Raw genomic sequence first — 14,229 nt, 5'->3', positions numbered from 1 at the left:
TTTTTAAAGCTTGTGTGATTGTGCACTGCCTAGCATACAGCTGGATTTCTCATTGTTATTATGTTTACGGTCCGGCAAATAAAAGATAACACGTGTGATAATCCAACAGCCATTTCATTGTAAGGATATATTTTTTTCAACTTTCAAAGGCATAGAACAGTCTTTCAAATAGTTTCTGAACGTTTCAATTGACAAATTAATTGGAGGTCCTACATAATTTTTAGCTATCCCTAAAACACACACAATGGACCCAACAAACAGAGTTGTTGTACACTTTACCATCTCAAATGATTATCTGTGGGTCTCTACAAATGAAATATAAAATACATTCATGTATAGCAATTAAATCTTTCTTAGCTGTGTAGACATATAGTTTTTTTGCCTGTAATTGAATAAGAAACAGATACAACTAATAATAATGTAATAGTAATAAGCGTCGTGTTTCCTATTTTACTTATGATCGAAATGTATAAATTTATTACATACAAAACTATTTTATTATTATAAGAATTAACCCAAAGTGTAATGAATGATATATTTGTGTGTGTGTACCTCGAAATGCTAACCATAAAGTGGACTACCTCAGAGATACTAGCGTTTTCTGTTTGACTTCTACCAAAGCAATAATTTTATTTTACTTTTTTTTAGAATCTTTGCTCAAACTGCACAAAAGTTATCTGTAAATAGCCACACAAAATTAAAATAATAGTTTAAAGCAAGGGTTCTTAAACCTTTTAGACCGGCGGAGCTTCAAATCAAAGAGAAAAATTCTGGAGCCGTAATATGAAAAAAAAAAAAAAAAAGGAACAGTCGATCACTAGCACCAGATAAAGTTTACTTCAAGTTTTTAGAATATAAATTTATTAAAAATGTTAATATTTAAAGAAAAAGTTTTGCTTCTACTTACTTGTTCAAAAATTTCTGCTTGCAAAATTTATATCAGTAAAAGTACAGTGTATTTATTTATTTATTAGTGGCTGAGATGGACTTTCTTTGTTCACAAAGTAGTTCAAAGTTTGAAACTATGGTTGTTACCTGTAACCAGAAATCATCTGCAATATTTAGCTTCTTTCTAAATTTGTTCTTTGTAGTTGCATACATTGAAAATGTTTGCTCACAAAGATATGTTGTTCGAAAACGCATCAAAATTTTTAAAGCTCTGCTACTTATTTCAGGATGTTCTATGGCCATTTGAATCCAAAATTGTGTAATTTCTTCCTGCTGAAATTTTGTTTTTAGGGTGTAATCAGTTGAAATTTCTATAAGCTGTTCTTTCTCTTTCAAAGGCAGTTGTTGGTGTTTGCAGAGTCAACAAAGGGATTTTGTATGCACAGCAATTTTTCTAAATGAGGAGGGAAGTATTCTCGAATACTTGTACACAAATGAGATATGTACTGCAAGACTGAAATTTTTGCATCTTCACTTAAAGAAATTTATTCACGACTACAAAAACCACAGATTTTCGAAGCAATCAAGTTCTTCCATAAGTATACAATCACCCCCAAAGTTTCAGCTTACGTTGAAGCGCTTCCGTTTTACCCTGAGCTTTGAAGTACGTTACCCTGGTACCCTATATTGTATCATTCACTTCATTTAGATAGGAAAATAGTCAGAAAAATAAGCCACTTTCTGTATCCAGCATTTGTCCCTTAATTTGTATGCAAATTCAAAACGACATTCAGATAAAAAGAAACGTACCTCCTCACGCAGTTCATAAAACAGAGCAAGCACATTTCCCCGAGAAAGCCATCGAACTTTAGAATGAAGCAACAAATTTTATGCAAACTTTCCATATCCTCACAGAGTCAACTGAAGATTCGCTTTGAGTGGTCTTGATTTTTTAAAAATAACTATTTATATGACATCACTCAATACCTCTTTTAAGTCTTCTGGCATTCGTTTCATTGCAAGTGCATGACGATGAAGATAGCAGTGGATGCTCTCGATGTCCGGGTTTTTCTTTTTTATGCGTGCCACTGCGCCAGAAAATTGCCAATCACAGCTGCAGCCTCAGCAGTGCATTGGATCTCATGTTCTTCCATGAATACATCGATCACTTTAAATATTTCTTTTCCTGTTGTTTGAATTGGCAAAGATTTGCAAATTAACATGCCTTCTTCAAAACTAGCTTCGTGAATATAACAAACAAACACAAGAAAGAAACATCACATAACCTGTAACGTCTGTTGATCCATTCATGTGAAGCGAAAAAGTTGGACTTGCTTTTACTCTCCTTATTTACTCGGTTAAGCAATTTGCCGACACATCTTTGATTCTTCGAGAAACAGAGTTGTCAGAAAGGGGCACAGAGTTAATGTTTTAAGAAATTTCTCATCAATCACGCACTCTACCAAATCTTTTGCACATGGTTTTATCAAATTTACTGCAATTGTATGAGCATCACCTGCTTTTGCTTTTGTCCTAATGGACAAACGAACGAAATGCAGGTTTCCTTGCATTTAATTGCAAACACTTTCTTTTGAAATACTCGGAAGTTGGATTTTTTAACTGGCAGTGTTTGGTTTCTAGATGCCGTTTTAACTTTGCTGGATGCAAACTACTGTTATTCAACATTGTTCTACATTCAACATACAACCCACTAGGTCCATCTTCATTACCTGTCCATGTAAAACTATATTTAATAAAACTTTCATCATACATTCTTTTCTTTCTTGTTTCTCTTTCATCATCCTGTGTTGAAGTGCTTACACGCAACAATAATGCCGATGAATTCATATTAGGAAGATTTTTACTCGTATCAGATTTATTACTGATATTCAGTCACTTATCCATTATAAGGGTGACAACTCATTATTAATTTGTCTAAAAACGTATTCTTATATCTTTGGCATTTCAAAAGTATTTTCACGGACACAAAATAGCTTCGTAATGAAAATTCTTTCAAGCACTTGAGTTTTATCATCATACAATGACATGCTGACCTTAGATCAGTGTTGCCATAACGAAATCAAAATAAAAATTTGTGAAAAAGGCTAGACCGCTAGAAAAATATATTTTTCTGAAGGAAAGGGTAAAGAATTATGTTTACATTTTTTAATATTTTAAACAGAAATTGTTAAGCTAAATTACAAAGTCTTTAGCCAGATCTGACGTGCGTCGAAATTTTGAACGAAATGAAACATGGCGTCAAGCGGGCGTATGACGTCATAGAGTTCATTAGTACCAAGTTTGTCTAATTAAACTACAAGGAATCTAACCTAACCTAACAATTTCCAATTATAATTGTTATAAATATAATTGTATTTTATATAAATATACTTTGAAATTAAAACAGTTGATACTGCATTTAATTGCATCACAATGTTTCAAATTTGAACAAGTTTCAGCTATGACACCATGTTTCATTTCGTTCGAGATTTAGCTGCTAATCCAGATATGGATTTCAAAAGACACTTCGAATCACTACCCAGGGCTGACCGATGTTTCATACAAAAATTACTAATTCATTTTGTATCTCCAATGACGCATGCAATCTTGAGATGATGCCATATCTACGAGCAACAAGTAGTGCCACTGTCGAAGTTTATTGAGATTATATTAACACTTTCACCGCGAGAACTTCCCCTAAGCTAAATAAAATCATCTGGCGTTAGGCAGAATAAAATAAGGCCCAATACGCGATAAAGTTCGAGACAATTCTCTGTCAGCTATTCAGCACTAAATTAACCTCGAATGTTCTGGAAAATGGGCAAATTTCAAAATTTCATTACCCGGGTCACAAAAGCAAAGTTTAAAGAAAACAATAGATCTTTTCCATTTACTTTAGGCATGAACAATTGGAGAACAACATTTTCTGTCCAGGAACAAGAAAAAGTAAAAATTTTGTTTCATAACGTTATTATATAATTTGTCAAAATGTAAGGCATTGAAGGTATGTGGCAATATAAATATTATACCTTGCAAAAGTATTCACCCTCTACCAATTATGTGACAATTTGATGATGCGTGTGTTTTTCTTATAGCAAAGCCACATCGTGCTATCTGCTCAGCCCACCGAGGGGAATCAAACCCCTGATTTTAGCGTTGTAATCCGGAGATATACCGCTGTACTTGCGGAGGGAAACATTTTGATGAAATACAAGTAATGTAAATAATGTTTTTATTAAAATTATCTTTATTCAAAATTCTAACGGTCAATCTTGGCACTTTTATATGTAAAGGGGTTAAATATCTGCAAAATATGCATTAATACACAAACTAAAATGTGTTGACTTCGTGTAAGTTTTCATTCACCTAAATAACTTTTGACAACTGAAATTTCGAGAAACTCCCCTCATGCCTATAAATATAACCAATGCGGCACGCACACAAAGACAGTATATATTATTGGTTTGCTATAAACCTAGGAAGCTATAATCGTGATTGTTATATCGTTTATTAATAGGAAAATTCATACATTTGACTAGGGACGTTTAATACATTTAACTTCAGTGGATTTGCGTCAGTTATTAGTATTTTTACAAAAACATAACTTCAGTGTTCAATAAATCTTCATGCTAACAAACGAAGAATAAAGGAGACAGAGAGCTAGCTAAGCCATTGTTAATTTAATTGTATCTACATCAACTGAAAATTAATTCACTCGTCTTAAACCCCCGGTAAGATATCAAGGAAGTTCCATGTCATATAGGCCACCAAATATTATTTGTGAGTTTATAAAGCTTTTGTTTGTGGATCATTATTTGTAATAACAGTTACTATAAATTGTGTTATTGTTTGTATATCAAAATTTATTTGTATTTAAAAAACTGTGTATATCAATCTTGTTGGTATGATAAATTAGATACACAGCTACATTTATTTAATTTCTAACCCTAAATTACAATTTAACTCAGTTTCAGACAATTCGAAATAAATTGGCGACCCATCACAGAATTAAGTCGAAACTTTGGCTATGCCTCTTTTGAAACCACTCCAGCATCATTACGTATTTTCTAGTAAATACCATGCTTTAGTTACTTCGGCTGCGCATTTTATTTTACTCATCATCACGCCTGGAAGTTAAACAAAAAAACAAGGCCTATAAGTTTAGCTACCAGTTTGGCCGCCACTTTATTATTTTAAGACTCACACTCAATCCTTCATTTGCCGTACTTTTTGTTTCAAACCTAAGGCGTTTTAAATTAGATTCTTTTCATTTACAGAAAAGGTTCTTTATGGGTTTTTTTTTAATATATAGTTTTACTAAGGCATTTGTTATTAGTGCTTAAAGACGTGTTTTAATGTTTTGACATGAATTTTAGATTGTCCCATTCTAGAGAGAATAAATGATCATACTATATATAAATTTATTAACGTGTATAATTGCTTGAGATATTCAATATTTTTCCTTCCGCGTTTCCCCTTCCCAACCCCGAGAATGTAGCTCAGTGGTACTCATGATCACTTATAATGCTAAATACTGATTTCGATACACGACACAGCACAAATAATCTCTGGTGTAAGTAAAATTAAATAAAAACTGTATATATGAATATACAATGCAAATACTCAAATTGAATGATTTTTTTTAAAACAAGTGTAAATTATAGTCGTAACTTTATTTTTTGAAACGAAAGTTAGCTTTAAACTGCTACTATATAAAAAAATATTGAAAAACGTTACCGAATATAATTCTTAAATTTCTTATAGGCAGAATATTTCAAAGTGAAGTGTATATAGCGTCTTATGGATAATATAGTATGAAAATAACTAAAAACAAAAGTACCACGTTTTAGAAACATAAAATTTATTCATTTATCCCAAACAGATCTATCATAAGTTAATTATAAGTTTTTTTTATAGCATTGAAGTATTACAACTTTGTGTGGATTTAAAACTGAGTGTTCTGCGTGTAATATACGAAGTTTCTACTATTTTACAAAATGTATTCGAAGATATTAACAACATTTTTATAGTTACAAAATTTACATATTTTTATGTGTTTGCAAAAAAGTGGAAATATCGAGTTATCGGTACCCGTATTAACACATCAAGATTTGTAGTAAACGGGCATTTCGTTAGTTTCTTAATTAATTAAGTCTTTATTGAAGATTAAAACATACAAAATGCTTTTAAAATTCAGATATCGTAAAATTATGAAATATAATCTGAAGAGTAAGTAACTTATTGTGCCATCGCAAAACATTTCACACTTTCGAAACGAGGCAAAACTATCATTAAATCGAGGTATCGTACAGAAGTTGGATTTCGCATTTTAATACTAAATGTTGTATTTAAGTATGGACACCTCTCGTACACCTTTTTCTGCAGTCACTCCAGTCCCAGCAACATAAATATGAAGCACCAGGACAATCATTGTCAGAGTTACAGGTTGAACCTGGAAGAATTCCGTTGGGACAAGGGTCTGCAAAGAAGTATGGCCAAGGCGGACATTTCCATACTAGGTAGATGAAGAAAATATGTAAACGTTATTAGTATTTCTCGTAATGCCAGGCCAGACTAATAAAATCTGAAGTTGGAAGAAAGTCGGGTATATACAAATATACTGAAATTTTTAATACCAATAGACTGTCATAAGTTTACAATAAAAAGTAATAACATTTAGTGTATCAAAATATAAATTGACTAAACAAAGAAATGTTTAAATGAAAAACTGAGCTTACCTGGTTTTCTGCTAATCACACCGGTGAACAGAACAACAAGTAATACAAGTACCAAAGACTTCATTATAGCAGATTACAACACCTATAACATAAAACAAACAAGAAATATTATACAACTGACTTCAAACATGCAATTTGTTTGAAGTAAAATACAGAATTATTTCACTTATTAGATATCAAATAGTCTGGTGGTGGTGAATCGCATGTGCTGGGATGTTATTTTGACAATCACGCTACCAAGCTCTTTCACACTGTTATTATAAAAACTTATTTCTTGATATTTCCAGATAAACTCACTAACTGAGGATATTATTAATTTATTACCAGATTACCTGGGGACTAGCAAAATAAAAGCTACAAAACTGAGTCATATAGAAAAACAAACATATCGCCAGTAAACATTGGAAATGTAAAATGCAAAAATGTTTCGCATTTTTAAATTTTTTTTGCAGACATTAACTTTTTTAATAAAAGTGTACGGCTTTTGTCAGTTCTTTGTTGGGTATAGTGATAAAAATTCAAATTATCAAAATATACAAAATTAATATTATCAATGAGTAAAACCAATGTATCTATGAATTCACTCTATCTTACGGACAGTGAGCAATTAATACAGTAAAAGTACGAAACTCGTCAATATCAAATCTACATAATTAAATATACATAAATTTATATGTTAATCCAGAACAAACTTTTTCATAAAGGCTAAGGAGCTACTGTCATGGTCGACTCTCTAACGCAGGATGTTAATCAAATTACTTAGGTCTTAAGTCACATTTTATTTCAATTTGAGAATTATCTTGATCAAATTCGTTAAAGTCAGAAACGTTACTTTACGATAAATCATAAAATGAAACACGTCTTGCTTTACATTTAAAACATTTCCATTGTTTCTTCAATCCATACAAAGTGCTAAAACTTTTGTACTTTGAATTAAAACATTTAATATACTTTAACCGATAAAGGAAGTAATTCTACTTTTCACCTTGTAAGGTTTATCACCTGTAACTTTCGACAAGTATATTTCACACAAGTCCCTATCTGCAGCCATCTGCATTTAACAAATTGCAACGAACATTATAAGAAGCTAATTTACATGTGAATACCTCATAAACACTAGAACTGCTCCTAGATATCATAAATTAAACTTCATACACTCAAATAAACTATGATTCTTAGAATGTAGCATTTGTGTAAATGACATTGAAAATGTCACACGTAAATACATAACAAAAAAAGTTTTCTTTTGATAAAATTCACCTACTTTATTTTAATATCGGTTTTAAATGTTTTGAGAATTTATTGGGATATATATGCATGGTGTTTTGCTGCTTCCACGATGTAATTTTTAGATACTGTATTTTGTTTATTTAGTATTTCTTATGGTATAGTGTAAAACCAATATTATGATCATCTGAAGACTTGCGTTCATAAGTTCCTTTGTTAAATACTATTTTGATCCAAATGAAGTATTAAATCAATCATTCTTCTTTCTGGTATTTTTCTTTGTGATTTCATTCACCTTCTAGTCGTCCACGAAGAATCTTGTTGACTTACCCTCTTCTTCACAAGTACAATATGCGTTTCCCAAGGACTAGTACTCAGTTCTACCAGTCCTTGTTCCTTAATAGTTTCTATTTCTTGAACCCTTAGCCTGTTTTGAAAGTGGAAATGTTTTGATCGGGCAAGTGTTTCTACTACAAATTTGACTAAGGTCTTTTTTTCCCTCTGTACTGTGTTCTGAAACTTTGTTCTGGATATTTCTTTCTGTTGAACAAGGCAGATACCAATGCTTGATAGTTCTTAATGCTCTCAACTGTAAGGTTATTTGAAATAAAGCTAGCCTTTCTTTTCTTTTATTGAAGGGGCAGAAATAGTAATAGTTTGGTGCGTACTATTACATATATTCACCCTGGAAATGATTTTAACTAAACCAATTATGGCACCTTTTCATCAGTCTATTGGTTTCTTGATCAGAAGATATTTTTGAACTGGCCAGCTAAATTCAATTTTATTGTTATAAATACTTTATATATCTCTAGTATATATATATATCTAGTAACTTACTTAAACATTATTGTGTCTTTCTTTCATTCCTTTTCCTCAACTGATGATCCTCTTTTAATTATATTGTTTTCGCGCGAAACTACTCAAAGACTATTTGCACTAGTCATTCTCAATTTAGGACTGATTGATTAGAGGGAAGGTAGTAACTGTCTCCACTTCAAGAACACTTCTAAGAAGTAACCATGTACTGTAAAGAGTTTATTATCCACGTTTAAAATAAAATCTAATGAGAGTGCTGGCCAGTCTAGTTACTCGAGATCCTATTCCAAGTAAGCACAAGGAGAATGTTAGCATCTATTAGATGAAAGTTCTGAATATTGGAATAATTCTAATAGTGCATCTATGTATAGTATAGCATTTGTAGTACTATATAAGTGTCAGTGTGATCATTACCAGTAAACTCTGTAAAGTTCTATATACTATCATCTTCGAGTGCAAAAATGGAGTTAGGTTTGGTCCTGGCATCTCATCACCGTCACTTATTGAACGCCTCGTGTAATTGATAAAACTGTATTCCTAGTTTGAAAGAAAATTCACCTCCTGTTAACCACACTTTGGGACTCATGGCTGCTCTGCAACAATTTTGTGTTTTACTGGCTTCTAGCAGGCATATGTCTATATTTTTTACCAAGTCACAGAAGTATCCAAATGTCTTTGTTGGGATGTGGAATGTTTTACAGTTAAAGCATCTGTTATTCAAAACTCTTAAAACAAACTGTGTTTCCTTCATTCTAATGTAGCACTGTATATATTCCTATCAAAACAACACAAAATACTCAGCCCTCCAGTTGCATAGCAAAATGTATGTAGAGAAAGAATGCTAAGTTTCGATACTTGTGGTAGGTAGAGCACAGATAGCCTATTTCGTAACTTTGTGCTTAACTTCAAACAACCAAAAGACCTATTAGTACAAGCCTAATTAATCTTCCCAGCAAGACCAATTAACAAATTATTTTTAATTTCATGAAGAAGACAATGGTCGTTTTCTGAATTAAAGGTGAAAGCTCTATCTGAAATGATTCGTGTATCACAATCTATCATTCGCACTTTGTTTGTATTTTACTTTTTATCAAGTATGAGCAAATTTACAAATACGCAAGATTTCGTGGCATAGGATTAATTGATGTCTTAGAGTTCGCTCCGAGTGTAAGATACACTAGTGTACTGTTTTCAGCCTTAGAACTTGTGAGTTAAGATGTTCACAGTGGAACGTCAGACTTTGATAACTGTTTACAGATTTCTAGGGTAATTCCATAAGTTCAACCGCCTTGTGGCACTCACTGCTAATTTGGTTTTATTTTGGAATTTCGCGCTAAGCTACACGAAAGATGTCAGCTCTAGCCGTCCCTTATTTAGCAGCGTAAAACTATAGAAAAGGCTGCTCGTAGTCATCACCACCCGCCGCCAATTCTTGGGTTACTCTTTTACTAAAGAATAGTTGGATTGACCGTAACATTATAACACCCCATATCTGAAAGGGCGAGCATGTTTGCTGTAACATGGATTCTAACTCATGACTCTCACATTACAAGTCGTAAGCCCTAACCACGTGGCTATGCCGGACCGCTCATTAACATAACTGAAAAACATAACCATTTATGTGAGGACATCACCACGATAATGAATTTAGTATACTTTCATAAGCATGGCTAGGAAAAACATTAAATATTAAAATATAACCTACATTACAAGGTTTACAATTTGCGCCTGGTTTGTAACTCTTAGCTCGCTGAAGATTACGTCACTGACTTGCCACGCACCGTCTCGTTCTGTGAACCGCTGTTGAAATACTTAATACGAAATCACGAAATCTATTTTTGCTTTCGATTCAATTTTCACTTGTCTTAATTAACAATAAAATAAAATAAAATGTAATTGTATATGTATTGTAATTATTTGTTCTTATTGTGATAAAAGCAATAATGTTAGTTTTCGTAGATCATCCGTCAGAAATTAACAGTTGCTTAATAGATGCAAAAGGATAGACAGCTTTGATCCTATCGATAAAAACTGTCCTGTGTTCGAACCGTTTTAGTAGAGATGATTTTGTAAGAGACATAAATGCTGGACTACTTAGCTGCAAAAGCAAACCAATATTAAGGCTGTGTGTCATTTTTCTCCTCCGATTACTACCTTCATTAAGCACACGTTAGTACAGCGGTATGTCTCCGAATTTACAACCCTAAAATCAGCGGTTCGATTCCTTCGGTGGACTCAGCAGATAGTCCGATGTGGCTTTGCTATAAGAAAACACCCACACCCACATGCCTTCATAGAGTACAAAAAAATTCAAGTGACAGGTAGAGTACAAAAGAAATAGCTCATGTATGATGCAATCTGTTTATCATTTGCTTCTAGTTTTTAAAAGAGAGTTAACGTTAAAAATGAAAACATATTTGTTGCAGAAAGAAGGAAGAAATCGCAACACAGTTCATCAAGTTGAAATCAGACACAAGGTTTTAATCTTGTTCGCGCAGCACTAATTTCTACTCGGACAAGTTGACTGCGAATAAAAAAAAAACAAATTGAAAAAATGACTACTTTCCCTTTTTTTGCGACTTGCTTGGAACTTTTGGACAGCATAATGATCGGAAAAACTGAGATTATATTATATTATGTACTGATTTCTTTTGTAATGCAAATGTTGTATTTACAGACCCAGGAAGGTCAGGTTCGTTTGAACTCTTTTTTTACCCCAACACAAGGTGAACGATTCCTGTTCAATATTATTGTAGCTACTACATAAGAATCAGAGTCTAGCTAGGTCACGCACTCACTCTGACCTCTTACAAGTCCATGTCCATGTAGGTAATGGTTGAAATATTAATGTGTTAAGTACACTTTCGCTCCATTCATTTGTATAAAGTTCAACGCTTCGCAAACAGTTCAAGATGAGTTTTGCTCAATTTTCATCAATTTCAGTTTCTATGAAAGCATTGACATATATCCTGTTTTAATTATGTTTCAGGAAATTAAAACTTATGATAATGTAATAGTCTATCACTAGGTAGCGTTAGTTTATTTTTATTTGTTATGTGTATATTTATAGGAGAGAACATAGAGCAATCTTCATTATTATGTATCCAGTAATGATCAAGTTTGCATAGTAATTGTTGCGAAGTAATTTAGTGAACTATGTAGAAGTTTATCGGTTAACGTTTTATGTTTACTTAATTGTGCACTTTGTAATTCAGGTAAGTTTGATGTTTTCTCCGGAAATGCAGAGAGTCGGTACTGATTACTTGTTCTATAAATTTGCCTGTGTTACTGTTTGACGGTAACTATTCGGTCTACTAGCTGGCTTCCATTATTTATATATCTCCGCTGAAACAGCGGTAAGTCTACGGATTTACAAAGCTAAAATCAGGGATTTGATTCCCATCGGTAGACTTAGCAGATAGCTCGATGTGGCTTTGCTATAAGAAAACACACACACCCTTCTTTATGTAGACCCGGCATGGCCACGTGATTAGGGCGCTAGATTCATAATCTAAGGGTCGCGGACACGAATAATGTTAATGAAATGCGTTATCTAACAACATAAGACCACAAAACTAGAACTTACCTTGTAAAAATTGAGCTTGCTTTATATTACTCACGACTTTACTTCCCGTAGTAAGTCATGCCATGTTTCAGAGCGTTTTATACTTGATGTTCAACTTACGTGACCTAATTCTTTCCCTGAATCAAGAATTAGGATATTACTTGGAATTAGGAAATCTCGTTTCTCAAGTCTTGGGAAATACTCACTGAAATTTTTCTTACCGTGGAATTAATTCCGAGAATTCTGTTTACGTTGAGTGAACTTGTGGAAAACAATACGTGTTATTTAGTTGTTTGTATTCGAAACTTTTCTAGCTGCCTACCTAACTATAAAAAATAATAGTTACTTATATTTCAGATTCCAGATTACCTTCAAATTACTTTGCAGTATTGTCAATCTACCTGTATTTTAATTTTAAAACTAATTATTTTGAAACAATTAACTGTTATACAACAGATAATAACTAGACAACATTAAAAATAAGTTAATTTCGAAACGTCAAAAATTTCATTATTTAAAGGTGTTCTTTACTGTGCAATTATTCAGTTTTATGATAACGAAAATAAATTTTAAAATATCCAAATGGATCTAACTACACTAAAAGAACAGTTAATTAGGTAAATTTTGCAAGTATGTGGAAATAGAAAACATTACAACAAATATCTCGCAATACTAGTTTTACATAATTTAGCTATTACTTAATTTACTTTACCGAATATTGACTATTTTATTTCGCTACTTAGTGGGATCATCTCCATTCAGAAATAAGTGAAATTATTTACATAACGATTCTTCATGTGATAAAAATAATCAAGATATTTGCTATTTTTCAGTTATCTAGTTCCTCAAAATATTTACATTTTCAACCGCCAGTATTGTTTTCATAAATAGTAGATGCATTCTCAATATGAGGTCGCCGCCTATTGTAAGTATAGGAATTATTTTGTATTTGCAGTAATTCATCTTACAGATGAGAATAAGCACCACCAGTAACTACAAGAATGTTGTAAATGTCGAATGATATAATTTTTTTACGAACTTTATAGAGCATTTAGAACAATGTATTCAAATCTTAGGAAGGAAGTCGCAGTGTTTAGAGTTTGGAACCATTCAGGAAATATTCATTATAAATCCTTCTATAATCTATTCCATATAATATTTATTTGAAATAATGATCCCTCTCTGTTTTACACCCAAATCTTCATTACAACCACGTCACTGAATAAAAGTTGTTAAAATTTTAAACTTTCCAATGTCAATGTGTTACATTAATTATCTTCATACAAGAAGGTCAAATATTTAGCTCTAAACATACTACTATCCTTTAATAAAATATTTAGCAAAGCTACGTTTTCTCCAGATGATACAGGTTAAAAGGAAGGAAATTTTATTCTCTTGTTGGCTTCGTGTTGTCCAGTGTTACGGTAAGCATATTTTCTATAAAATATTTTTTGTTCAGTTACGAGTATAAATTGTAGTCGTTAACAATGAACTGTTTTGCTTGCAACATGTGCTAAGGCACAGGTAAAATAATTACAGTAAAAGTATACAATTCTACCTAAACTTCTAAATGAAAAGGCTTCATCTTTAATCTCCATAGATTGCAATGTTCCTTTAGTTTTGAACATGGTTATAATAATTTGTAAATATATTTGACCCCCAGTGGCACAGTGGTATGTTTGCGGACTTACATACTAAAAACTGGGTTTCGATACCCGTGGTGGGCAGAGCACAGATAGCACATTGTGTAGCTTTGTGTTTAATTCTAAACAAATAAAGTAAATATATTTTGCAAAACGGTGTCATTGGTGATGAATTGGTAATTGGCACAATAGCCTCGAAATTCTATAATATTTTGTAAAAGTACATGAAGTTAAGATATCTCTAATCCACAATTTGTTGATAATACATCGAAATCGGTCCTCCGTGTCGTAACTTAGTCTTAACGTTCAAGATAAACTGATACTTATTTAGGTACATTTTACTTTAAAA

General features: G+C 32.3%; 1 long non-coding RNA gene across 2 annotated transcripts; it reads right to left on the bottom strand.

Moving 5' to 3' along the window:
• Positions 1-6,015: 6,015 nt before the first annotated feature.
• Positions 6,016-12,355, bottom strand: LOC143233420 (uncharacterized). 2 transcript variants are annotated; one of them, XR_013018135.1, is made up of 3 exons: positions 12,259-12,355; positions 6,627-6,708; positions 6,016-6,403 (listed from the first exon to the last, which is right to left on the bottom strand). It is a non-coding gene; the product is annotated as an uncharacterized LOC143233420 (long non-coding RNA). The 2 variants fall into 2 exon arrangements; XR_013018136.1 differs by lacking the exon at positions 12,259-12,355 and adding an exon at positions 7,612-7,636.
• Positions 12,356-14,229: the final 1,874 nt, after the last annotated feature.

The sequence above is a fragment of the Tachypleus tridentatus genome, chromosome 12 (genome assembly GCF_004210375.1).
Source record: "Tachypleus tridentatus isolate NWPU-2018 chromosome 12, ASM421037v1, whole genome shotgun sequence".
Taxonomy (NCBI): domain Eukaryota; kingdom Metazoa; phylum Arthropoda; class Merostomata; order Xiphosura; family Limulidae; genus Tachypleus; species Tachypleus tridentatus.
The sequence above is the reverse complement of the archived record's forward strand: the minus strand, read 5'-3'. Positions and strand labels throughout refer to the sequence as shown.